At 41.1% G+C, this 26,799-nt stretch overlaps 1 protein-coding gene across 8 annotated transcripts in view; it reads left to right on the top strand.

Moving 5' to 3' along the window:
* Positions 1-26,799, top strand: part of APBA1 (amyloid beta precursor protein binding family A member 1) — a 146,612-nt gene that overhangs the window by 55,106 nt on the left and 64,707 nt on the right. The window contains exon 1 of one of the 8 annotated variants that reach the window (XM_075931692.2): positions 333-1,351. The exons of 6 other annotated variants lie outside the window; for them this stretch is intronic. The gene's annotated coding sequence lies outside the window, so the exon portion shown is untranslated. Of the gene's footprint in view, positions 1-332; positions 1,352-26,799 lie in introns of those variants that run through there. One more of the 8 variants, XM_075931689.2, reaches the window with a different exon arrangement.

The raw sequence follows: 26,799 nt of genomic DNA, 5'->3' as shown, positions 1-26,799 counted from the left end.
AGGCCTGATATTCCTTCTGCAATGTTCCAATAATTCACCCCTGAAGTCTGATTCCCAAACACCAAAGAGTTAAATATGCAAGAACAAAGGAAGAGCTCTGTGTCTTATAAGCCTCCTTCCGCATAGCTGTATATTCACGAAACAAAGGGATTTCTGTAATAACTCATAAATCCATGAAGCAACTTTTCATGCGATGCAAATGCCTTCTTTTGGTTTTTGCTCCTGATTTATCCTATGGTTTATCTGTATTAAATTATCTTTAATTTGTTAACCTGGCTATAGTGAAATTCTTTTTTCTCCAATGTTTCTTTTGCTGTGCCTATAAAAAGCTGTAAACCCCATACTGATCTGTGCAGTTTCCTATATGTAATCTCTTTCAAGCTTACATTTTCATTTATCATGCTCTTTCCCCTTGAGAGAATTCTCAGTCAGTGTGCTAATTTACCTTCTCCTCTAGACTCTGCACCTCAGATGTTACCTCTGTTGCAAAGTATTGTTGAGGCACAGAGGATGAGTGAAAACTAATCAACAACTTCAGGATTTGACTCTTAAGATAAGAACACTGATCTTGTTCATCCAGGTTGGCCAAACAATATCATAACCCTTGTGGGCAACAACTGAGTTTTTATTTTGCATAAGAAAGATAGTTGCACTGATTAGTAAATATAATTCAAAGTCCTATACAGAGTGCCTCCCATCCCAAAAATTGCACAGCGCTTTAAAATAACTGATTCTATGTCCAAAACTTTGCTGATATATTCTAGCAAATTTTGTGCTTTATTGACCCATTAATTTGGCCTGTTTGATTTAGAGACAATTAATTTCCGCTTACATTCTTTGATATTTTTGATATCGCATGCACATATTTTACAAAGTTGTATGAGATGAAATATTGAGAGACTTTTGTTTTAAGCACTCATCTTCTCCTGTCTGATAGTCTACATCTAAATGTAGCTCCTCTTTGTGATATCCCACTTAGATTCCTGAGTTGTGACCTCAGGTGAATTCCTGTGATACTCAGATTCTATTTTCATGCAGATGTTGCCTTAGTAACAAAGGGAGAGGACAGAAAATATGACTGACAAACAGCAATTTTTCTATATAGGTGGTTTTTTTCAATGCCTCCAGGAACTATCACTGACTATGAACCCAAAACTTGGTAGACGAATACAAGGAAAAATATTTCAAGAAAGCTTAAGTTTCATGAGTGACATAGTTTTGTCTCATGATGACATAATGGAAATAATTTGATTTTGGAACATTGCTGCAGAAGTGACAAGAGCCTTTCTCTCCACTGAATGCTGCATGGGGGACTGAAGTGCCGGAAGAAGCTTATGCACTTAGTGCAAAGGTGAGAGTGACTTTGTTGGATATTGCTACATTTCTTCATATTCCTGCCTTTCTATCCTCTGGCCATTTTGTGCCATGAAAAGGAAAGTAAATGACATTGTTAGAGAAAAGGGAATTTCTTTCTATTCTTTTTCTTACTGCCTCAAGAGCAGAAAACTATGGAGATGTAGGAGGTTGAGTTTTCCTTAGCAAAGAATGAACATCCTCCCCCTCCTCTGTGATTACTGATGGAAGGCTTCTCAATTAATTTCCTTCACATCTTGGTTGTCTGGGATTTTATGTGAGATAAGTAGTAGGCTACTGTATATCTGTAAGGAAATTTCCTCTCCCAGCTTTCCCAAGACTACATCAGAAATACTGACTAAGGATTTACAGAATTAAAAACATAAGTCAAAAGAAGATTCTGTAGCATTTGGGTAAAAAGTGTCTTAATGCCATGTCATATTGTTCTGATGGGACTGTAAGAGTTAATGTTTGCAGGGAAAAGAAGAAAATGTCATCTAATACACTGATGGCAGGACCAGGAGACAGAGACTCCCCAGCTGTTTATCAGCTGTGCCAATGGTTCCAAGACTGGCACCAAGCGTACCATTTTGTGCCTCTTTGTATCTCATTATTCAACAAGTGTATGATGAGGACACCACCACCTATCTCATTGGAGGATGCAAGTATGAATTAACTTAGTAAATATTCAGGAAGCACTTGCATTATTATCCAAACAAGTTAAAACTTGGGGCTTTTACAAGAGTTGTGAGAGCTGTCAATTGTTGGCCAGAATTTGCTTCCACTGAAGTCAGCAGAAGTTTTTATGTTGATTACAGTGGGAGTGGAATGAGCCCTGTGTCATGAGTGAGTTTGTGAATAGTTGATGACTGGTTACTGCACCTCATGCTAGTACGGTGGCATGGCATATTTGTCTATTTTTGGCATCTCTGAGAAGCCTATTACCCTCCTATCTAGGTGCTAGATGTAAAAATTAATGACTAAAATATTGGATTTGGCTGCAGTGTAGCCTATTAGTCTAGGTTCCGCTGCAAATACTCTTACTGCATTTTGTAGGTGTTAGTTATTATTTTAATTAGCTTTTCAGGGTTCATCATTGACCAGATGCTTTTTGGAAGAGGTGGGTTTCCCACAACGCTGTGAGAACAGTTGGATTTAATCTGCTTTTCTCTAGTAAGGAATTCAAGCTCAAGGATACTCTGGCCCTTGCTCAAAAGAGTTTAAGCCTGAACTGTCAGCTTTAGCATTCCTGTTGATCACAACTATCTAGGAGGGATGAAGAGGCATTTTTAAGATTTCCCTGTCGTGTTTCTAAAAAGGCTTTTAGAGATTATAGCCAGCACTCCCCGTATTATCCCAGTGGGGGTCTTGTGGGGGAATATTCCTCCCCACACACATATGGGGCCCTAACCAGTCAGTGTTCCCTCTACTTTTTATGCCCATGTGCGGGATGAATGTTATCTGCAACAATATGGTGGTGAGGTGTGCCAACAGCATCCATATTGGTGCATATCACAAAAGTCATTCTTCACATGGACAGTGTGTGGTAGCTGGGGAGGAGTTACAAGTGTGGGAGGGAGCACAAGGCTAGGGCAGAGGGTGGGGGAGGAGTGAGGGCTATGGCTGGAGGTGTGGACTCTAGGGTGAGGCCAGGCATGTAGAGTTTGGGGTGCAGGTCGGAGTTCAGGGTGCAGAAGGAAGGAGGGAGTCCTCCAGATGGGGGGGTGGGATCCAGAGTGAGGCAGGAATGAGAGTCTTGGGGGGGGGGTGTGCAGGCTGCCCCAGGGAAAGAGGACAATCCCCAGGCTTCTCTTATCACAGAAACTTGGAGCCAGATGAAAAGCACCACATTGTTGCTATAGCAGCTCCAGCAAGGCCTGGCCAGAGAGGGGCACTCCCTAGATGTCCGGGCTAGCCTGGGTGGGAGCTGAGGAAAGGGCACCTCTCCCCGAACTACAGCAACTCTGGGGCAATTCCATGCTGTGGCCTGTGGGCAAAGGCACCTCTCCTCACAGCAGCATGAGGCTTAATAGGTGGCCTCATGGTTAAGTGGCAAACGTAGGCCCTAAGCCAGTGTTTCTCAACGTGAGCCGTGGGTCCACTTTCAGAAAGTTGCTAACAGGCCACTCTGGTTTGTTTACTTAACAGCTCTGCAGCCACGGAGCCTCGTGGCTCCCATTGGCTGTGGTTTGCCCTTTGCAGCCAAGGGGTGCCACGGGAGGGCTCCGTGGCTATGGAGCTGGTAAGTAAACAAACCGAAGCGGCCCATTAACAGCCTTTCCAGGGCGGGCCTGCCCCCCACTTTGGGTACGTCTACACAGCAACATTGTTTCAAAATAACTAGTGTTGTTTTGAAATAACTTACTCCGCATCTACACAGCAGGCAATTTTTTTGAAATAATGTCAAAATACTGTGAAGCTGAAGGTCTTCTTATTCGGACTCCTGCAACCCTCATTGTATGAGGACTAAGGGAAGTTGGAGGAAGAGTGCTCTATTTCGAAATAAGTGCTGTGTAGACACTCCCAATTACAAAATAAGCTATTTCTAAATAAGCTACGCAATTGACTTTGAGTTAAGCCCTGCTGTGTAGACACACCCTTTGAGAAACACTACCCTAAACAATTGCTTAGTTTGGTTATGCCTAGTGTCTGCACTGAGTGCCAGAACCTTGCATTGTTTCCTGCAACAAATAAGGAACCAGTGGAGCCTCTGGGATCTTGGCACAATGAATTGCTGTAGGTATTTTCCTTGCTTAAGAGGCAAAAATAGCATCTGCACATTGCATACCTGAAGACTGAGGAGTTAGTGATGTGCAGTACTGAAATTTGAGATATTATAAACATTTGTCTACAATAGGGCTCTAAAATCCCATTTAACCAGTTAACTGATTAAGCCTCTCCCCCACCCCCGTGGCACAGTGGGCCCAGCTCGGCTGGAGCAGCCCCCATGACTGCCAGTTCTTGGGGGGGGCTGGTTAATTGGTTACCCAGTAAGCATCACCGTTACCAGTTAATTCTAAGGGGGGAGATAGCTCAGTGGTTTGAGCATTGGCCTGCTAAACCCAGGGTTGTGAGTTCAATCCTTGAGGGGGCCATTTAGGGATCTGGGGCAAATCTGCCAGGGATAGTACTTGGTCCTGCCATGAGGGCAGGGGACTGGACTCCATGACCTCTCAAGATCTCTTCCAGTTCTATGAGATAGGTTTATCTCTCTCTCTCTCTATATCTATATATATTATTAAATTGTGGTTAATTGACTAGTTGAGTAGTTGATGGAATTTCTATCGATTAGTCAATAGGCACTTCTGCATTCCTCCTTTAAAATGTACAAGAGCCCCTGCAGGGGCTTTTGTACATTTCAGAGGAGGAATGCAGAACTCCATGTGCCACTCAGAGCCAGCAGGAAATCCTGCTGACTCTGGGCTGCACCAGGGCATGTCTGCTTTGAAATGTACAAGAGTCTACAAGAGTCCCCAACGGGGGCTCTTGTGCACTTCAAATCCATAGGGCCCTCAGGAAGCCCGGGGTCAGCAGGGGAATCAGTCTCCAATAGGGGGACACAGAGTCCCCTGATGACCCTGAGCTCCATGCTGTGCTGCATACTGCTCAGAGCCTGGGGTCAGCTGGGTAGTTCCCAGCTGATCCCAGGCTTTACGTGACATTTCCGTGGTACCCGGGATCACCTGGGGACTACCCAGCTGACCCTGTGTTCCATGCGGCATTTTCCCAGAACCCAGGTTCCCATCTGATTATGGGTTCCGCAGATATGCTGCGCGGAACCCAGGATCAGCTGGGGAGTTCCCAGCTGACCCGAGGCTCCAGAGCGCTGCCCCTTTGAAACACCAAGGCAGTGTTTTAAATGGGCAGCGCCTCACAGTTGATCTCTGGCTCAGCTGTGTGGTGCTACTGCTTTGAAGTACCCTTTCTGCCCCTCTCCCCCCTTGCTGCCTCTATCTCATAGAGGCGGGGGAAGGGGGGGCGGAATTGATTAGTCCTTAGTCGACTAACATTTGCTTATCGGATAGTCAACTAGTCGAGTAGTCCTTAACATCCTTAGTTAACTGGTTACCCAGTCACATCCCTAGTTTCTAGTAACGTTTGAAAAATAAAAGTAGGCAGTTTACCAAGCTGTAGGGTCAATATACACTGAAACCCAAGGTCATATTGCACGCATTTTACATGGAGTGCCTAGAAGGGAGAGGTGTAGAGTAGACTACATCACTCCTGAGCAGCACTCTGTTGTGCTTCTTACAGTGTGAAAACAGTGACATTGGCTTTGCTGTTCAGGTGTTGTCATGGTAAGGAAGGAGGAAACATCAGAAAGAGAAAAGAATAAGAGGAAAAATAGTTTTTGAGAAACGAAATTTTTATTGAAATGAAATGGTGATGCTTAGATATCTTAAGGCCATATATATCTGATTTGCCTTTCTAGTGCTTGTGCGCTGTAAATATCTGATTTTAAAAGAATCCCCTTCTGTCAAGGAAGAATTCAAAAGAATAGCCATTGTCTGTACATGAAAAGCTTACAGTGCTTTGTGATCCATTGCAGAGAGCAGCCAGCAGAGGGAGCACCTGTAAACTAACGAGCTGCATCTACAGAGCAGTGCTGGTATTTTTAACATCCTTTTGGAAACTTGTATGCAAATAAATGGAAGAAAAACCAAATCAATTTTACTTTTAGCCCCTTTGCCAATGCAGAATTGGCAGTATTTGCTAAATGGAAAAGGAAAATCTACAGCCAATCTCCTACTCCTATGTACAGTTACCTGCAGTGTTTTTCCCAGTAATTGAAATGTAGCATGTGTGTTCAAATGTATGGAGGCAGATGGGAAGGCAGGCCGATGAGGGCTGAGACTGTGAGGGTGCAGGCAGGTTGTAAGGTATCATAGACAAATTGAAAAAAAACAACCCAGTTTCATGACAATTTTATTAGATACAATTCATGTTCTAAAATCATCACAGAAATTAAAGTTTACTACTCAGTCCTACTGTGAAGCACTACATTTTCCGTCCCTCTTGGTTTCTTGCTGTAGTTTTGCACAATTAATTACTGAACTTCTTGAATGCAGTGCATTCAATAGTGACTTCTTGTGTGTCCATTAGTTCTAGTACTTTGTGATATGTTCATGTTAGGCAAAATGCAACTTCTTTTAGAACACAAAATTCTATTCAAGGAAGAAAAAGAACACTCAGCTGTAGCTGTTGTGACTGGGAGTAGCAAGAGATGAACTCTTGGCCTTCGTTTATCCTGGAAACATAGCACAAAGATTGGGTTGAACTACTAGTGATGTTAAAGAAGTTAAATCTTCATTCATTTCCTGTATGATATTCCACTTCGTGTTCATAATTCTCTATTCTCTCCTGATCACATAGCAGCACCATTGCTGTTAGTGCTTTGTTCCAGTCAGCTCTTAGGGTATGTCTAGACTACATGTCTCTAGAGACAGAGGCATGTAGATTAGGCTACCCAGCATAGGGAAATGAAGCGGCGATTTAAATAATCGCTGCTTCACTTAAATTTAAATGTCTGCCGTGCTGTGCCGATCAGCTGTTTGTCGGCTCAGCGCGCTAGTCTGGACGCTCCGCGGTCAACATCAAAGGCATTTGTCGACCTCCAGGGTATGCCTCGTGGGATGAGGTTTACCGGGGAGGTCGACAAATGCCTTTGATGTTGACCGCGGAGCGTCCAGACTAGCGCGCTGAGCAGACAAACAGCTGATCGGCACAGCGCGACAGCCATTTAAATTTAAATGAAGCGGCAATTATTTAAATTGCCGCTTCATTTCCTTATGCCCAGTAAACAAATCTACATGGTTCCATCAACGGAGCCATGTAGTCTAGACATACCCTTGATGTTTTCTAAGACAGGCATCTGTAAAAATTACATTGAGGTCAAGTAAAATCCAGAAATTGCTATTACAGATTTGTAATAATCAAATCTGTGTACTTTCTCATCTGGCTTAACAAACACTTCTTGTCTTCTTCACTTAAAGATTCAATATAAGTGTCTTTATTGGTCAACTTCCATACTGAAATTTTTGTTTCTTCCAGTATGTTTTCAGTGGATGTTTTTCTGATTGACCCAAGAGTTCCTTCTATTGCTGAACAAAGATCTACTACTGTTGTAGCAGATTCCTGGATGGCATTGTTTAATGACTCAAGTGCTTGTCAATAGCATATTTACGAGAGAGAGAATGGCAAAAGTCTTTTCTTAACTCAGTAGTAGTCAGAAAGTAGTCTGCCAACTGCACTAGTTAGATCTGTCCTGTCTTGGTAGATACTTTCCAAAGTCAGTAATAATGGTTGCAGTATTTTTAATCTTTGTTCATCCTTTTCAAACCCATTATTATTTCTCAGGTAGCCTTGTCATATACTCTCGTCAGTCTTTTTATTTATATATATTATTTATATATATATAATTTCAGTTCATTCAGCCAACCACTAAATTGGCAACACTGCATGTAATGGTTGACTAGTGGAGGAGTGTTGGGGAAATTCAGGTGTGGTGTAGGAAAATCCCTGCCTGTGAGTGTAATAGTTACTGTTCATTACTGTTTATTAATGGTCTCACGGTGAGGAAACACTATGTGGTGGAGGTAGTGGCATGTTTATTATTTGTATTGCCATAGCAACTAGCAGCTCTAATTCTGGACCACTGTTCCATTTTGTCAGGGTCTGTTCAAACACTGCACAAAAAGACTATAACCATCATGATGGACTTACGGTCTATGCCTACTGCTAAATGGTTTTGAAGGATCAGGCTCTTAAAAAGGGCAAATTATAAACAATGGCAGGTCATATGCAAGCACTATGAGAGAGTTTTCTAACACATAGTCATTTCTAAAACGCTTCCTTACATAGTTCAAAGTCACTTATTGCTATGAAGAACTAGGGGCATGATTTTTTTCTACTTCTGCATGCTTAGTCCTGTGGAAGGGTCCACAGCAGTATTCAGTCTCAAAGCCAAGAAATCTAAGCTTTCTAAAAAGAAAGCTGGTTTTAAACATTCTAATCACACAAATATGTCTGAAAATTATCCTAAAGTGTGAGAAGCACTTATGTTTCACTGATCAGATTTCTCAAGAGAAGCCTAGCTATGAGCTGCATCCAAAGCCCATTGAGCACAAGAGCTTTTTGGATGAGGTTCTGTTTTCAACAATGAAGGTAATTTATCATATCTGACTAAGGGGCAATATTCCCTATGAGCACTTGGGCAGCCACCCAGGAGAGATTTAAATGTCACCCAGCTGATTAGCAGAGCACCCACAGCATGTGTTTGTGATGATGGTACATATCCACACATGCCTCTGTACATATAATACTATTTATTCTTAACAGGGATGGAAAAATTAGAGGGAACATTACCAAGGGGTGTGATAAATTCTCCGTCACATTGGGGTCTTTCACTCAAACCTGGATTTTTTTTCTTTAAAGTATGCTCTCGTTCAACATGGATTTAATGCAGGAATTATTGGGTAAAATTCTTTGTCCTGTGTTATGTGGAAGGTCAGACGAGATGACTGTAATGGGTCGCTTCTGGCCTTAAAGTCTCTGTGTGCATACATACACACTAAAATTTACCTTTCAGCTAAGAAGCATCAGACAATCTTTCAGCTCCAAAGGTAATTCTGTTCATAGGATGAATAATGAAAGGGCCTTCTCGACCATAACTAAAGTATTATGCTGGCACAGCTCTAATAAAAAGAACCTGCTAATGTTGTGGTCCCTTTTGAATGTGGTTAATGGAATGTTACAGTCTTCTGGTTGGAAAGTACTGATGGCAACAAAAGAAATATAATTGGAGCTGGAAGGATTCAGTTAACAATTTTTTCAACGGGCCCAAAACCCACACTTCTTATTCAAATATTGTTTAATTTTTCCTCCTATCTTACTCTCTCTGTACATGTCAATTATGTACATCTTCTTGCTTGGTTCTGGATGGCAGAAGAAAGGAGTCAATTGCTAATATTGGGTGCACATTATCCAATAGTCCAATAGCACATTATCCAAGGAGTCAGTAGCTAATATTGGCTTTTTCATACTGCTGGATTGCTCACAAATTAGCAAGATTGAGAAGTCTCTGCTCAGTCTATGTGGCTGAAATACTAGGTGTGTTCTCAGGTCTTGCTTGTTGTGCATTAGCAGACTAATCTAGCTTAGTAGGGAAGTTTCTAAAACATCTGTGTGTTACATTTGCCACATGATCTTTTCTATGTGCAAATATTTGAGCACAACAATTGCACAAGCAACTTTTGTACATGTACAAATTGTGTTCTGGTTTCCCTTAGAAACTTTGGCTCACTGTCTAGTTCTAACAGTTGCCCTTTTACTCTCATAAATGTGACACTTATATAAAAGCCTTGCAGAATTTAGTAACGTTTCTATAGACATTTTAAACCAAACCATGATATTCTATAGCAAGGTTATAATGTCTAGTCAGTTCTCTGTGTGGATTAAAGAGCCTATAGAAAATACATAATTCCTCACTGTATTCATAGTTTTTGGAGCAGCTTCTGTAGGACACTGTTTAATTTCCGTAAAAACCTCTTAATCGCACTCCTCTATACTAGGGATGTGAACAACTAGTCAACTATCTGATAAGCAAATACTTACCAGATAGTCGACACACTAGTCAGCTAGTCGCTTCCACCCTCCCTTGCTCCTTCTATCAGAAAGAGGCAGTGGGGAGGGGGAGAGAGAGTAGAAAGGGGTGCTTTCAAAGCGGCAGCGCCATGTGGAGCCCAGGGCCAGACCTTGGGCTCCATGCGGCGCTGCTGCTTTGAAACACCCCATGGAGCCCAGGGCACTGACCCTGGGCTCCATGCGGTGCTGCCGCTTTTAAATGCCCCGGGGAGCAGGAGCCAGCAGGGAACTCAAGCAGTCCCCTGCTGGCCCTGTGCTCCTCACTGCTCTTTCACTTTTGAAGTGTAGCAATAGCCCTGGCCCTTAATACACTGGAAGAACTCTGAGAGTGGAATCAGATGAAAGAATGTTTATATAGTCACACTTGGATAAAGGTTAAATGTTTAAAATAGAAGGCAAACGGTAAATTTGCATAATATAATACAGAAAAGAGGCCGGGCTTTTCATGTGAGTTTAAATATCACTAAAGAACAAAAATGTAAAGTTTCAACTCCATAGTTAAGCTTAGGGACTGAAGGAAAGGCAACATGGTAGAAAGGATGATCTTTTCTTGGAAAAAAGATAAGTGAAAATATCTTAAACTAGCAGGTGAGGGAGGCCTTTCATTCACTGGGAAAAGTCATTTTGCGTAAGTTACACTTTACAGGAAACTTTAAGAAATAATAAAAAATGTTATTACATGTATTTAAAAGTGCTTGCATAAGGGAAGTAAAAGAACAGTATTAAATTTGTAGGATTTTAACTTCAAACATTATTCATTTTATTGAATAATTACCATACATAGTAGATTTGAATCAGAAACTTGTAAAGCTTCCTTTACTCTTTCCTTAACTAATTTGAATTATTTTGTGATTTGTAACACTAAAAATTTTCTTTGAACTAAAATGACAGTTGAATAGGCAACTCAATTTTAATTTTGTTAGCAAATGTTTTTATGAACTTTAATGATAATAGTCATTACTTTTTTCCAATGAAAAACAAAAATAATTATTTAAACCTATCACCCCGTATATTCTGGTGTAAAAAGTAGTGCATTCAGTTAATTTAAGTGGCAGACTTGTTTATACAAAATTTGGTATCTGTACTAATTGGGAAGTATGACTTTATTTTGCACAAACAAATCCACAAACAAACTCTTCAAAATATAGAATAGATTTACCATTCCCTAATTCCATAATATCTGTTTCATCCAGATTTAATGGAACCTTGTTAAGAGGCTTCTTATTTTTCTCGTTATGAAACATAATACAGCAAAGTAATTAAAGATTTTAAATCCCTGGAGGGGGAAAAAAAGGACATGAGTTTCTTTTAAAATATGTTTGCTCATTAATAATTGCAGAGTATCTGTGAAACAAGCTATTGATTCTATAACTTTTTGCTACCAAAAAGCAGAAATAAATAGATTAAATAATTTAAAATATTTAAATGTATAGCTATTTAATGTTTAGTAGTAACCCATTTCAAGTTTACATTATTCTACATTTAAATTCACAGTTGAAATATTTTTTGCTATGCTGTATAACTGTTGACGTTAGGGCTGTGTCGAGACTGCAGGGTTTTTTCGAAAAAAGTAGCTTTTTTTCTAAAAAACTTCCCTGCGTCTAGACTACAGCCGTGTTCTTTCTAAATTAAATTGAAAGAACGTGGCTTTTCTTTCAACGGCGGTACTCCTCATTTCACGAGGAATAACGCCTTTTTTCGAAAGTGCTCTTTCGAAAAAGGCGCTATGTAATGCAAACTGTGCTTTTTCGAAAGAGAGCATCCAGACTGCCTGTGTGCTCTTTCAAAAAAGCGGCTTGCTTTTTCGAAAGTACTGGTTGCAGTCTAGACGCTCTTTTTCGAAAGAGGCTTGCAGTCTAGATGTAGCCTAGATGTTATGTTTATAGCCTAGGTATAAGTGCACTTGTGTGTTTTACTGATACCTCAAGGTTTAGTAAAGATTAGGGGTGGAGGAGGGCATAGGGATGTAGGGTCTGGCCAGAAAGAAGGGCGTAGGAAGAGCTTTGGTTTGGAGTGTGGGGGTCTATAAGGGAGCTAAGGTGATGAAGGCATTTTGGGGCTGAGGCAAGGGATTGGGGTATGGAGCACATACTTGGGGCAGTTCTCGTTTGGTGGGGGGGGAACAGGTGGCTTTGTGTTGCCCCATGTTCACCTGTAGGCACCACCCTCCACAGCTCCCATTGGCCATGATTCCCAGCCAATGGGAGCTGTGGGGACAGAGCTTCCCAGAGTTCACCGTGACTCCAACCAAGGGGGAAGGAACAGTAGCCTGCAGAGCCACCTCCCTTCCTCCCTGCCAGGAGGGGCTGGCTGAGAACTTGGGGGAGAGTAGGAAGTTTAGTGCTCTAGCCCAGAGGCCTGGGCTAAAGGGGGCTCCCCATTAGCCCTGGGCTGCAAGTCCTAAAGCCCCTTTCTTAATCTGGTCCTGCTGTTGAGGCTGGAGGAACACATCTTTCCCCAGGCCATGGCAGCTCCCCGCTGGGGCTGGAGCAGCACGCCTCTCCCCTGGTCCCTGCAGATAGCTGTCGCATCCAGGGAGAGGCATGCTCCTCTAGCAGCAGTGGGGCGCTGCTGCAACCACAACCCTGAGTTCCCATGTGGGGCTTATTAGGCAGTTGTGCAGTGGCACAGTTTAGAGGGAACCTTGCATAAGTCCCCCTTGCTTGTGCTGATTCTCTTCATGGGTGGATTTCACAGTAAGGGATATGGTGGGAAACTTGCGCCAATTAAAGCTAGCCTGGACAAAACATGTCTTGCGGGAAAGAATTTTGCATTTTGAGGGAGATGATTTAATAAATCAGGATAAAAAACAAGCCAAACTCTTTAGCAACGAGCCTCTGAGCCGAGGCTAGTTGACTCAGGCTCCCACTGTGGGACTAAAAATAGCAATATAGACATTCCTGCCTGGGCAATGAGACCCAAACTCTTCATCCAGTTTCAGACGGATATGTCTACCTTGCTATTTTTAATGTTGTAGTGTGAGCCCCATGAGGCCAAGTCAGTTCACACAGGCTCTGGGACTTGTTAGCTTGGATAGACTGACTCTACTTTCTGTTAAATGTTCTTTAACAACACTTATATCTTGGAAGGGGGAGAAGGAAATTATTTCATCGGGCAGATAATAAAACCTTATATATGTGTACGACTTGTTTCCTTTTTCATACAGGGTTTTGTTCCCCATTCTTTGTTCCTTTTTTTGTCTAAGAATGAGGGTTTATGTAGGCAGAATCAGATCTTCCCAACAATGCTGACTTCTAGAAATCTTGTTATTTGAAGCTACTGTAAAGTAGTTATTAAAACACAATTTTAAAAAATCTGGTTCTGTTGTGTTTTTAATGGAGATTTTGTTCATGAACATATTGAGCGACATAAAGAGACTTTGGAGCTCCAGTGCAGAGTTTTCCAGTTCAGAGCTTTTCCTCCGCAAGAGTTAAAAATCTTAAATGCTGTCATTTGCCTATGCCATTTCAGTTGATGCTTTGTGTCTTATTGCCTATGCCATTTCTCAGAGCTTTGTGTCTTATTGGCACTGAAGAGTGAGAGAAACAAACTACAGTTTGAACCTCTCTAGTCCCACACTATCTGGTCTTGCAACATCCATGGTTCAACATGATTTTAGTTAGCCAGATGTTCACTTATCATGGGTGTGGCCAGGTTTTAGGTGGTCTCATAAAGTTTGTTTACAGCCACCAGTCCTGGCTCTGTGTTCTGTGCTGTTATTTATCTCTAATTTACTTCTAAATATCTTCTAAGAACCCCATAAGGAATAGAAGTGTTGGTAATGCTGCTAGACAATATTGACCTCCTGTGGTTTGGCAAATTCTCTGGTTCGGCACTGGTCAAGTTTCAGTGATGTCAGACTAGAGAGGTTCAACCTGCAGTATTAAAACATGGGTCTCAGCAACATAATCTGAGCATATGTCAGATTCTTGTAAAGGAGATTTAATTATGACAAGGAAATGTTACTTTTCTGTTTGAAGGTTGAAGGAGAAAGAGACGGAACTGATGTTTGTCCCTAATCAGTTTCTCTCTCCTATAATTTCATTTCCCCCACTCCTACATAATTTTGAACCTTTCTAGAAAGAGTTATTAGCAAAAAGTGTTTTTGAGTATATGCTTAATTGTAAACATAATTAAAATGAGAGTGGCTGGATTTTGTTTTGAGGTGTTTGTTTTTCAAGACTTTATGCATGTCCTTGAAATTGACTTTTAGCAATTCCTCGAGATGGGTTTAATTTTGTTGTTTAATATTCTTCATACTGAATACCTTGAAGAGTTTGGGCTTGTATTGTGGCCTGGATAAGTGCCATTCCATACATATCAGTCCATAGATAAAGGGTCTATTTTGCTGTAAAGTCTTTTTCTGTGTAGCAGAGTTTTACTTAAAATGTCCTATTGCCTGGAAATTCTGTTTACTAAAACACAAAAGATAAGTTCTATATTTGTCTTTTGTTAATTGGCTTCACCAGAATAAATCAAGAATAATTCACTCTAATTAATTCAGTGTTAAACTTCTGTGAGAGGAGAATCAGTTCTTATATCATCTGAATCCTTGTGATAGCCCCTCTTAGTATGAAGCAAATATTCTAAAAGAGGATCTGGGAAATGTATTGGTGTTTCAACATTCCTATCTTCTAAGGCTTTCCTGACCAGGTCGGTTCCATTCCTTTTTGCCTGTGTTCCTGAATTTAAGTTTTGGGAAAATCTAAGGAGGACTTTGTACAGAAGAAAAACAGCAAGTAAATGGTCTGGTAGCACTTTATAGACTAACGAAACATGTAGATGGTATCATGAGCTTTCATGGGCACAGCCCACTTCTTTAGATGACAGAAGGTTTCACTTGTTTGACAACTGCTAAAACCCTTTCATTGTCACAAACGTTTGTGACAATAAAAACGAATTCCTGAACTCATCTTTTAACTCTGCATGTTTGCTCCCCCTTTTTCACATGTAGGTAGATTTGATTGTCTCAGATACTCAGCTTTCTAAGAATGGCATTGAGCCACTTAGTTCATTTGACCCAAGGAGCCTGATCAGTCTAATACGAAAGCTCATCATCTAATAAACCATCTTGTTAGTCTTTAAAGTGCTATATTGTCCTGCATTTTGCTTCAACTACCCCAGACTAACACAGTCTAATACTGTGATTTTCCATTCTGCTACTTGCTTGCTGAAGTTCTTTCTTACATGTTTTGACACTGCTTTCTTTGCTTGCTGACTTGGTTTCAACAACATCTAAAGGATTATCTGTCACTCGTGACACCAGATTATCACATCCTGTATCTAGTACAGATGGTGGTGTGGATTCTGTCAAGGTTTGCATGTCTTTGAGAGAATATCCTTAAAACTCACTGTGGCCTGGTGCCTCTTGCACTTGGTTAGTCACCCGTGGAGGAAGGGGCTTTTAAAGAAACCCATTGGCCTGTTTTCTTTGTGTAGAAATTCCTTTTGTGTAGTGTTTTAGCCAAGATATCTATTCAGATGTGCTACTTTTCAGCTTGGAGGAATGTTTTGCTTCCCTTTCTGAGAGAATACTCATGGGAGACATGCTTTCCCCCCGGCTGTCGGCAAATAGAGCTGGTCAAAAAATAGGGTCAGTTTTTGTGGAAAGTGTGCATGTTTTCTTTACGGTATTTACTGATTTAAAGTTTCCCTTCTCGATGTAATTTCTTAAAGTACAGAATTGGGAGGACTGAGTGGCTCAGAGGATTGATAACAGAACATTACAGTTTCTCATACCTGGGTCGCGGGATGAATTACAGCAGTTAAGATGCTTTATAGAGGTAACTGAGTTTAGACTACATGTCTGCCATATATGCATAAAATCTCCTCTTTCATCACTATTTCTCCAACATTTATTCCCATTCAGTCACATATTATTTATGTATTTATTTTAACCTGACCGATATGAGGTACTATTGAAACAGTAGTTAAAGAAATTTTCTTTTATTGTGAGGTTTCATGGTCCACTTTTTCCAAATCAAACTCCATTCCTCTTAGGCAGTTTATCTAGCCACATCCTTTCCCCAGCATGTCATAGATGGACCCTATTTGTTAGGAAAGCTATCTGCAAAGATTGCTGTAAATTAATTATAAGTGTTGTTTCCTAATTGGTCAGATGCCACCTCTTCTGTTAAGGTTAGCTTTCTGTATAAAACAAGTTTGCTAGAAGGCTGAGAATTTACATAGTGTCTGACTTGAAAGTACAGGCAGTCCCCGGGTTACGTACAAGATAGGGACTGTAGGCTTGTTCTTAAGTTGAATTTGTACGTAAGTCGGAACTGGCATCCAGATTCAGCCACTGCTGAAAGTGACCAGCGGCTGACTACAGGAAGCCCGAGGCAGAGTTGCTGTGCCCCGGGCTTCCTGGAATCAGCTGCTGATCAGTTTCAACAGCAGCTGAATCTGGACGCCTGGGACAGAGCAGCTGGGGCGCTGCCGGGTAGGTCCCCGCAGCGCTGCACCTCGGCGCTGCGGGGACCAACCCGGCAGCACCCCAGCAGCTCTACCCCAGGTGTCCCCAAGTCAGCTGCTGCTGAAACTGATCAGTGGCTGATTCCAGGAAGCCCGGGGCCCCCCCCAGCAGACCAGGGAGACGCGGAGCAAAGCGGCAGAGGACCTGGGTGGTGGGACCGCGGTGTGTCTGGGCGGTCCCGCTGCCCACGTCCTCCGGGGCGAGAAAAGCCCCGTTTGTAAGTACGGATCCAACATAAGTCGGATCCACGTAACCCGGGGACTGCCTGTACTGGTACTAGGGGAGAGTGGGACAGTTAAAGTTAGTTTTAACCTCTAAAAAGCTTCTTTACTGAATAGTGGGCCATGGCTCTCCCAATCTTTGAAGCTCTCTCATTCATGATTTGGATTAAGATCTGGATTATTTGCCCTGGGTGACACTTGTGTGGAAAAGAACTGAGTTTATCTCTGTCTTTATCCCAAACGTGCATAGAGTAGCTTTTGCTAAAAGATGTGTGTAAATGTCTGGAGGGTGTGATTTCTTTTGTTACATATATAATCATCTGAAATAGTTCCGCAGTGTTCACACTGCAGCAGTTTTCTTGTTCGACAAAGACCCCGTGTTTGACTGAGTTATATCCTCCAATCCACTAGTTTTGAGCTGTCTGGCTTGAGGGTATAATGAAACATTTGGAATAGGTAATCCACACTATTTAATGGGTGTGTACAAAGTACAGCATCTGCTCTTGCTTTTATTCACTATACAGTCTAACAACAGAGTTTCATGTGGGATAATCAGAGAAAGATTCTGAAGTAAGATAGATATGTTTGGCAGATTTATTTTGACTGTGACTGTTCTCCCCAACCAAATATTCCTTGCTCCCCCCAGCACATCACATCTTTATTCATTTGCTGAAGTAAGAGTTTGACATTTAAATCACAGAACTCTGCTACGTTGTTAGAGATTTGTATTCCTAAGTATCTGTATAGAATTTGCTGCCCATTTGTAGCCAAATGTTTTCTGTAGGAGTGACTTTTCAGAGACTAGCCAAGCTGTCATTTCAGATTTGGCATAATTTACTTCAAATTCAGGTGCATTTCCAAAGTCTTAGATTTCTTTACCTATTAATTTAAGGAAATATCTGGTGTAGATAAAAATAATAGTGTATCATGCTGTTTCTGATGTGTTCCTGAAAGTTTTGTTCCTGTGGTAGATCTGTTCTTCCTCTATGCAAAAAGGCTTCATAACCATTTCAAAAAATAAAGGAGACAATAGACATTCCAGCCTGTAAAAACAACAAGTAGTCCTGTGGCACCTTAGAGATTAACAAATATTGTATCATGAACTTTCGTGGGCAAAACCCGCTTCTTCAGATGAGATGATCTGTATCAGAAGCAGCAGTGCGGGAGCCGATACACGTGGGGAGCCAGCTTTTAAGCAGACTCCCTATGGGCTCCCATGGGGCTGCCTTCTTCTCCCCTCCCCGCTACACGCACGGGGGGGGGGAGGGAGAGGAGAAGGGGAAGGGCGTACACGCACCGGGGGGGAGGGAGAGGAGAAGGGGAAGGGCGGACCCAGTGCACGTGCTGGTGTGCCCCACACCCCGTGTAAATGTGTAACCGCTGACATTTTTAGTGGTTACATGTTTACCTGAATAAACGCCTTTTAGCATCCCTAGTTTAATTGGCTAACCGGTCTGGGCTGTCGCATGCCCCCTCACTCTCCCACTGCAAATGGAGGCTGCAGCTCCTGTTCAGAGTGGGCCCCTTCTCCTGCCTAACCAGTTAAACCTTCACATCCCTAATCATGTTCCCTCAGTCTTCCTTTTTCCAGACTAAACAAACCCAATTCTTTCAGTCTTCCTTCATAGGTCATATTGTCTAGACTTTGAGTCATTTAGTTGCTCTTCTTTGGACCTTCTCCAGTCTTTTCATGTCTCTCCTGAAATGTTGCCCCCCAGAACTGGACACAGTACTCTAGTTGAGGCTAATCAGTGCAAAGTAGAATGGAAGAATTACTTCTTGTGTCTTGTTGACAACTCTCTTGTTAATGCATCCCAGAATAATGGTTGCTTTTATTGCAGCAGTATTACACTGTTGACTCATAAGTAACTTGTGGTCCACTATGACCACTAGATCCTTTTCCACAGTACCCCTTCCAAAGTAGTCATTTTCCATTATGTATGCGTGCAATCGATTGCTGTACTTTGCATTTGTGCTTACTGAATTTCATCCTGTTTCCTTTAGGCCATCTTTCCAGTTTATCCAGGTTATTTTGAATTAATTCTATCCTGCAAAACACTTGCAACCCCGCCCAAGTTGGTATCGTGCAAACTTTGTAAGTGTACTCTATGCCATTATCTAAATCATTGATGATGACACTGAACACAACTAGACTGAGAACTAATCCCCGTGGGACCCCAGTCGTCATGTCCTTCCAGCATGACTTTCTTCTCTCCTTCCTTCCTTTCTTCTGAATTCCCCTTCTTCTAAATCCACAAATGAACAGAACATGTAAAACAGTGCCTAAAGGAGTGTGCTCAGCCCCAAACTCCTGTACTTTCCCAATAAGCACTTGGAATGCTTCTCTTGCAATCTAGATGGAGGTAAGTTTTCCACCAATGGAATCTTGACTAAGGCTATGTCTAGACTACAGAGGTGTTTTTTTTTTTTTTTTTTTTAAAGTGGCCTTTTTTCTAAAAAACTTCGCCTGCATCTAGACTGCCATCGCATTCTTTCGAAATTAAATCAAAAGAACACGTCAGTTTTTTTCAACAGTGGTAAACCTGTTTTTACAAGGAAGGATGCCTTTTTTTGAAAGAGCTCTTGCTGGGTGCTCTCTTTCAAAAAGGTGAATTGCTTTTTCGAAAGTCTTGTGGCTGTCTAGACGATCTCTTTTGAAAGAGGCTTGTAGTCTAGATGTACCCTTTGGGTGAAAGTAATTGTCAGGACCTACCGGTATACAGGGTTCTTGGCATTTGGCTTTGGGGTGTCTGGGTCCCTAAAAGCATAGGGTTTTAGGCGGAAGGGGTTAGCTGGGGCCAGACACCCCCAGCCAGTCCTTCATTGCCACTGCAGAGGTTGCCACTACAGAGGCCAGGAATCCCAGGGTTATGGCAGTAATAGCCAGGAGCCCCAGGCCCTTTTAAATCACTTGCCCTGGGGCAGCTGCCCCTTTTACTCACCCCCAGTGCTGCTGGATTCCGACCCTACTGACAGGGCCATCAGGGAGGGGAGCAAAGAAGGGAGTGACATTAAAGTGCCGCTTTAGTAGAGCTTTAATATCAGCTGTATACGGGCCAATCCTGGGGGTCGGGTCCTACCAGTACACTGTACCGACCCACTTTTTACCTCTGATCTTGACCCTCTCCTAGGGATGGATTAGCCATCTGAGCATTGGAGTTATAGAGAGGTAAGAGTTTATACAAAACTCACTATTCCCCTTCCTCTTTCTATTTTCTCTAGTCTCCTCCAACCTTGAAATCCTCTCTTATTGTCCTTTATTTCCTTTGTTCTAAAGTACAGAGCATAGCTGTTACTGAACACCTCAATTAAATTCAGCTTCATACTGTTTTCTTTATAACATTAACAGTTACTGCTCAGGTAAGGCTTTCATTTTAACAACATCTCTTGTTTCCTTTCCATTTAGCAGGAGAGAGTTTTTAGAAGGAGAACAATCCCTTGAGGGTGTCTTAAATGGCATTAAAGTTGGTGACTACTGTCCATTTGGCTGGGCAGAGGGAGCTTATTTGAAATGTTCTGCAGCTGTTGTCAGAGACAGTCTAATTTTCTAAGAAGAAAAACACACACACACACACACACACACACCCCCCACCCACCCACCCACCAGAAAATGCAGCTTCTGTCTCTCACTTTCACCTGAAACCTTATTGCTGAAAAAGCAGAAGCATGGTGTACAGTACAGTTTTATCAACTACTGTACTCAGAGCTGGCACTCTTGCACCAGCATTGCCTGTTTTGGGCATTTCCTTTAACTGCTTATCTTTGCTCAGAGGCTTACAAGCAGTAAAATGATTTCAGAATTGCCAGTCTGGTTCCTTGCACCTGCTCTAAGTACATATAAAAAGAGGCGAGGTTTGAACTGTACAGGCACTGAACAGTCTGTCTTTCAAATTAGCTGTTACATTTCAAAATGCCTGAATTTAATGTATCTTTCCCTTCTTTCTCATGGTGTTTTGCTTGCTGTTTGCAAAGGTACAGAGAAATTGCTCAAACAAACCAGTATTTTCTAAACTGTAGCTACATAATTGCAGCAGATTATCTGCTACAGTAGATGCATTTATGAGCATACTTTTGAACTGTAAGAACAAGGGTAAGTTTGGACTGTCACACAGATCAGCATGAAGGCTGAAGTAACAGCAAATGTGTAAAACTCAAAACACAGATTGTAAAAAATGCCAGTTGGTAAAAACATGAACACAGGAACTGCATTATCCACTGCAGATGTAATCCTGGTATTTCTGAACTATAGAGCAGGGATGTGTGACTCATCCTGTTTTCATTTGAATGTGCATTATAACAAACAAAACAAGACTTTAGAGTAGATCTAACCAGTCATTTTTAAATTTGAAGCCTGGAATTCAATTTAAATTCCCTTTAATTAAGGGATAGGGTGTGACATTCTCTCTATAGGTACTCTGTTGCTAAATCTTATCTCTGGAAATAACCTCTCCCACCACAGAGTTTTATACCCTGGTAACAACTAAAATAGAATGAGTAGGAAAATGGAATTTTAAGTGCCATTTATGTTGGAACATTTACATGTATGTTACAGATAGTCCAATTCGCTCCCAATTCAGTTCAACCAATATGCTTCAATTTCTTACCGCATATTGATCTACATGAGTGGTGGGGGAACCTTTTTTTTGGGTTGGGGCCACTGACCTACAGCAAAATCATTTGGGGGCTGCACACAAGTTAAAAACCAAAAAAAGCCACCCATCATCGGGAGCCCCGAGCCTCAGGGACCAGATCCCTGCAAGCTGGGGACTGCATCCAGTCCCCAGGCCTTAGGTTCCCCACCCCTGATCTCAGTAGCTAATAATACAGTGTGTACCATATTATCTATTTGGAAATTACCAGTCATTAACTAGGCTCAGATGCCAGCTTGTCTTCCTGTGGGAACTGCCAGATTTTGCTGTGCTTTTTGTCTTACATGAACCAATTTAGGTCTATATGGATCTATTCAAGTGGTTCGCTAATTGAATGGTTATTCATCCATATCTTTTTGGCTAGTCCGCTGCCAAATTTTGTCTCCTTTCTGTGTATTCAATTGTGTAGTGTGTATGTGTTTGTCTTTCTCTATCTCTCCTTCTCCTGTGTGTCTCTTTTCCTGTGGGGTTAAGTTATGAAGCGAAAACCTGGTCCCATTGAAGTCAATGATACAGAGGCTGCAGCCATCTTCCCTGGAACAGCATGGCAGGCTAGAGCCGGTACATGCTTTTTAACATCCCTACTTACTGCATCTCTTTTACTTCTCCTCTCCCCCTCCCCGATTTTTTTCTTCCCTTTCCTGACTCTCGTCCACTTTTTCCTTTTTTGTTTCCCATAATTGATCTTGGTACATCTCACCATGCCTTGTTTTCATGTGTGTTTTCTCTCTTCCTGCCCCTATTTCTCCTTTTCCTGTTCTTTCCCATTTATTTTTCATTATGCCAAAGTCCATAGATTTTTTTTTTCATTTTTCTAATTAAAACTTGCATTCTGCAGCAGTTGATGGCAGTAACATGGTAAAGTTTTCCGTCTCATCATTGGGGAGGGAATGGTTTTAGCTCTGCATCTACCCAGGTGCAGAAGAGAAGCCAGTGAAACAGCTAGAAGAGGAGATTGAGCCCCAGGAATTGAAGGAAGCTAGTGGATTTGGGATGGGAGCCATTGATGCTGAACACTGGTTAGCACAGAAAACTTTGTGCCCTACTTTAGGTTTTCTACAATGTAGAGAAATGTATGTTCTGGTTTTAACATGTTCCATGGCCCCAGGCTCCCCACCAACTCTTATGGGAAACTTGACATGCACAGCAACTTCAATTTTGCATGTGCAACCTTTTTACTCTACCAATTCCTGACTTTTAGGTGTGTAACTGGGCAACCTCAGGCTACGTCTACACTGCAGCCTTTTGCCAGCAAAGAGTAGGCTAATGAAGAGCTCATTAGCATTTGTCACGCTGTCATTTGCATATTCTCTCCAGATGATTTTTGTGCAAAAACAAGCAGTGTAGTCGGATCTGTTTTGCGCAAAAAAACCTTTTGCACAAGATTCTATATCCCTCCAGATCTATGAAGAGACAAATGCTAATGAGCGCTTCATTAGCCTACTCTCTGCCGGAAAAAGGCTGTAGTGTAGACATAGCCTCAGTGTTCTCAAGCTGTTTTTAAAATGGAATTATTATTGTGGTATTTCTAGGTAGCCATATTTTATGCATGGTGAATGGTGTATTTCCACAGGCTTACTTAAGATATCTTTGGGAAGTGATCCCTTTTATCATCTTATTTACTTGTCACACAAAGAGAAAGTAATCAGCTTTTCTAAATAGGTTGTCAGTTGAGAAGAGAGAAAGAGGTTGACCAACAGTAAGGGGAAAACTCATTAGAAATTCCATCAAAGGAATCACTGCAGATGCTATACAATTCTCAGCCAGTGAATTACCTTCATTTTGGTGAAAAATACAGTGGATATCCCTTTTAAAAAGGAAAGGAAAGAAGAAAAAAGCCCATTGAAGGAATAGGCCGGCTAAACAAATATTTTGTGTTCTCTAGAGGTGATAAAACACACTGACATTTTTTTAAATACTGTAGCTACCTTTCTGGTTAAAAAAATTAATAGGTGGTTAAAAAAAATCCACCTAATTATGTAAGTGAAACTTCCATTGCTCCAAAAAGGCGCAATATAATATAAATCTAATTTGTTGAAAGCACTGATGCTTTTTTCAAAATATCTGGGTTTTGTGGAAATAGATTCATTTTGTTGCTCCTTGAAAGTGAAGGACTGATGATAATGCTGGAACCTAGCAGAAAGCAGGCAGCTGTTTTGCAAGATTCCCTGGGCATCTATGCGATTTTACCTCCTTCCTGAGATCTAGCATCCCTGCTCATCCTGGTTCTTCCCCTGATAATGTGATATGTAGGTATGGATAAATACACTAAAAGGAGTTAAACTTAGGAATATCAAAAGCCTACTTACTTACACACTCAACCAGGCTAGTGCATTAAACTACTTCTCCTGTGCATAATCAGACACACTAAGAAATAGGTCTCTTGGGGTATGTCTATAATACATGCCTCTGTCGGCAGAGGCTTGTAAAATAGGCTACCTGACATAGTCAATGAAGCTGGGATTGCAGGGTCCAGCCGCTCCCCCACCCATGCCAGGCTTCCGTCCAGTGCACATGTCCGGTATTTTCTGATTATTTTTTTTTACCGGACAGAGCGCTCAAATACCGGACTCTCTGATACAATACCGGACACCTGGCAACCCTAACTGTCATAGTGGTTAACCACTGGAATAAATTGCCTAGGGAGATTGTAGAATCTCCATCTCTCAAGATATTTAAGAGCAGGTTAGACAGATAGCCATCAAGGATGATCTAAACCAGGGGTTCCCAACCTTTTTCAGTCCCCGTACACCCTTGGCTTTTAGTAAACCTTCCCGTACCCCCTATTCAATATGAAAGGAAATAAATTCTAGACTCCTGAATTCACTACTTTTTTCACTAACACTACTACTTTTGGAATATTTCAATTAGGATAATCTAGTTATTTACCAAATATTCCCTGTACCCTTTGACAAGCTTCTCGTACCCCCTGGGGGAACACGTACCCCAGGTTGGGAACCTCTGATCTACACTGTGCTTGGTCCTGCCATGAGGGCAGAGGACTGGACTTGATAATCTCTCGAGGTCCTTCCCAGTTCTAGAATTCTATGAGTATATGATTCTATGAAAATTGAGTTAAGGACCTGAGAAACACTGGGTAAATCTTCTAATAATTCATATTGGGAGAGTACATGAGGGTGAATAAATTCCTGATTACATTTAATCAATAAATATCCTGAGGGGGAGGATGTATGGGCAGATTCAATGTAGCTTTAAATGAGTGAAAAAGGGCTATTAAAAATATTAAACTGAGAACTCTCATAAAAGTAATGTTGAATTTAAGGAAAGCCATGTTTGGTATAGAGCATGTGCCACTTGTTCGTGTGTGCAACGGAAGAAAGGATTAAAAATGCAGACATTGAAGGATTATTTTTACCTGATATTTGGGTTTTGTTCTTTTCTTGGTGCATGTGTTGCTATCATTAACATGTCAATTGGCATTATCTTGCATTGAGATGACAGCATGCCTTTTAGTGTTATGTGTATCAATGGGTTTTTAAAGTTTTTGATCTAAAATTGCAGAGAGGTGAACTGGAGTTCCAGATTCTCTTGATATCTCTATGAAGCATCCAAATGCTTTAAAAATGTATAGAGATTTATTTGTTACTATTTTCTTTTTACAGTTGAGAACATAGCTTAACCTTCAATGAGAAACCAATAGCACCATCAATCAAATTCTGCTTTCTCTATTATGGAGACAAATCCATCCATCAGGGCTTGAGTGCAGAGCCAGGAGTGCTTAGAAAGCGTTTTCCCATATGTGTCTGATTATTAGAGCACAGCTGCTCTTCAGGGTAATTAGTGTGAGAATGCAGCATTTTTCTGAAGTGTAGCATGTCTTTATTCCCCAGGACTGAGGGATTTCTGTTGCTTCTCTTTTCTGCCATCATGTAGCACTGTGGCATTTCACTTACAGTGGGTGTATGGAGGTGAATTTTTTTTCTTGTGGGAACCTGATGAGAACAATCAGAAAGGCTTGTATCTGCATGGGGAGAAACTTGTTGCTGGCAGCAGAAATCTGATTATTCACTATGCCCTCTAGCCACCCAATGTGAAAATGGTTTTGACTCTTCTGTGTTGGCTCAAATAAAGTACTGAGCTGAAGACCTGTCCTAGGGTAACATTTTCAAAAGGGCCTACATGTCTGAGCTAACTCTCATTCAAAGCCAGTAGGACTTGAGCTCCAAAGTAACTTAATTTAAGTTTTTGAAAATGGTACTTCCAAACTACTGTTTTTTGTCAGTTTAAAATTTTTGAATTAGTCATGGTGAATTTTTAAAAAGTTGTATATTTTTGGTGTCCATATTTCTTTTTAATTGGGGAAAACTGAGGTGATTTTGTAAACAATCAAAACCAATAAATGCCTCATGGATGTTATGGGTTTTTCAGTGCAAAAGGGGCTGGTTTTGAATGAAAATGGAAAACGTTCAAGATTGTAATATGTGAAATTTTATTCTGAAGATTGATTTTTTTCATATCAAAACAGTTTCATAAGCTTCACTTCAAAAACTTCCATTTTACAAAAGTGAAATTTTGAGGCCTTAAAATGCCCTGTCATTTCAAATGATATTTTGTATTTTTAAAATAAGCTCTGTTTCTTACAGCTGCAGCTGGCAGTGAATCTGTCAGCTGTATGCCAACATGCTGAAATTGTTTTGGACTGTGTGTATTTAAAATGTAAGACAATTATGGGATATTGTTTGGTGGCCTGTGTTGTCTAATAGTTAATGTGCAGCAAACTGAGATGTAAGCCTGTCATGCTCTAACTCTCCCTGTGGATCCTTTTGCTGCACACTAAAGCAACTTTGCTGCACACACCTAGTGAGCAACTTTGTGGAGCCATTTATTAAAGCGCTTCAAAAATCTACAGATTAAGGTGGTGGTTTCAAAAGCTCTTAGTGTTGGTCTTACTCTGTTCCCATTGAAATAAGTGACAGATGTACCATTGACTCAGTGGAAGCAGAATTAGGTTAAAATAGGGCTGTCAAATGATCTAAAAAGTAATCACAATTAATCACGCTGTTAAACAATAATAGAATACCATATATTTAAATGTTTGTGTATGTTTTCTACATTTTCAAATATATTGATTTGGATACAGCTTAGAGTACAAAGTTTACAGTGCTCAGTTTATATTTATTTTATTACAAATATTTGAATGTGAAAACCAAAAGTATGATGGACCCCCCTCCCCCCTACAAGCTTTATGAAATTGTCTTATGGATACAAATATGCGTAACTCGAAGATGCTTTGGATACAATATGTCATGTAATCTATCAATTGTAATGTCTCAGTCTCCTGGATCTGTATAGCTTATTTTGGTATGAGTCACTCTTATATGTAAATTAACAAATGGTCTGGTAGCACTTTATAGACTCACAAAACATATAGATGGTATCATGAGCTTTTGTGGGCACAGCCCACTTCTTCAAATGACTGGAATTTATTTATCCTGTA

This window comes from Pelodiscus sinensis, chromosome 6 (genome assembly GCF_052426305.1).
Source record: "Pelodiscus sinensis isolate ZL-2025 chromosome 6, ASM5242630v1, whole genome shotgun sequence".
In the NCBI taxonomy this organism is placed as follows: domain Eukaryota; kingdom Metazoa; phylum Chordata; order Testudines; family Trionychidae; genus Pelodiscus; species Pelodiscus sinensis.
Note: the sequence above shows the minus strand (reverse complement) of the source record. Positions and strands in the feature narration are given on the sequence as shown.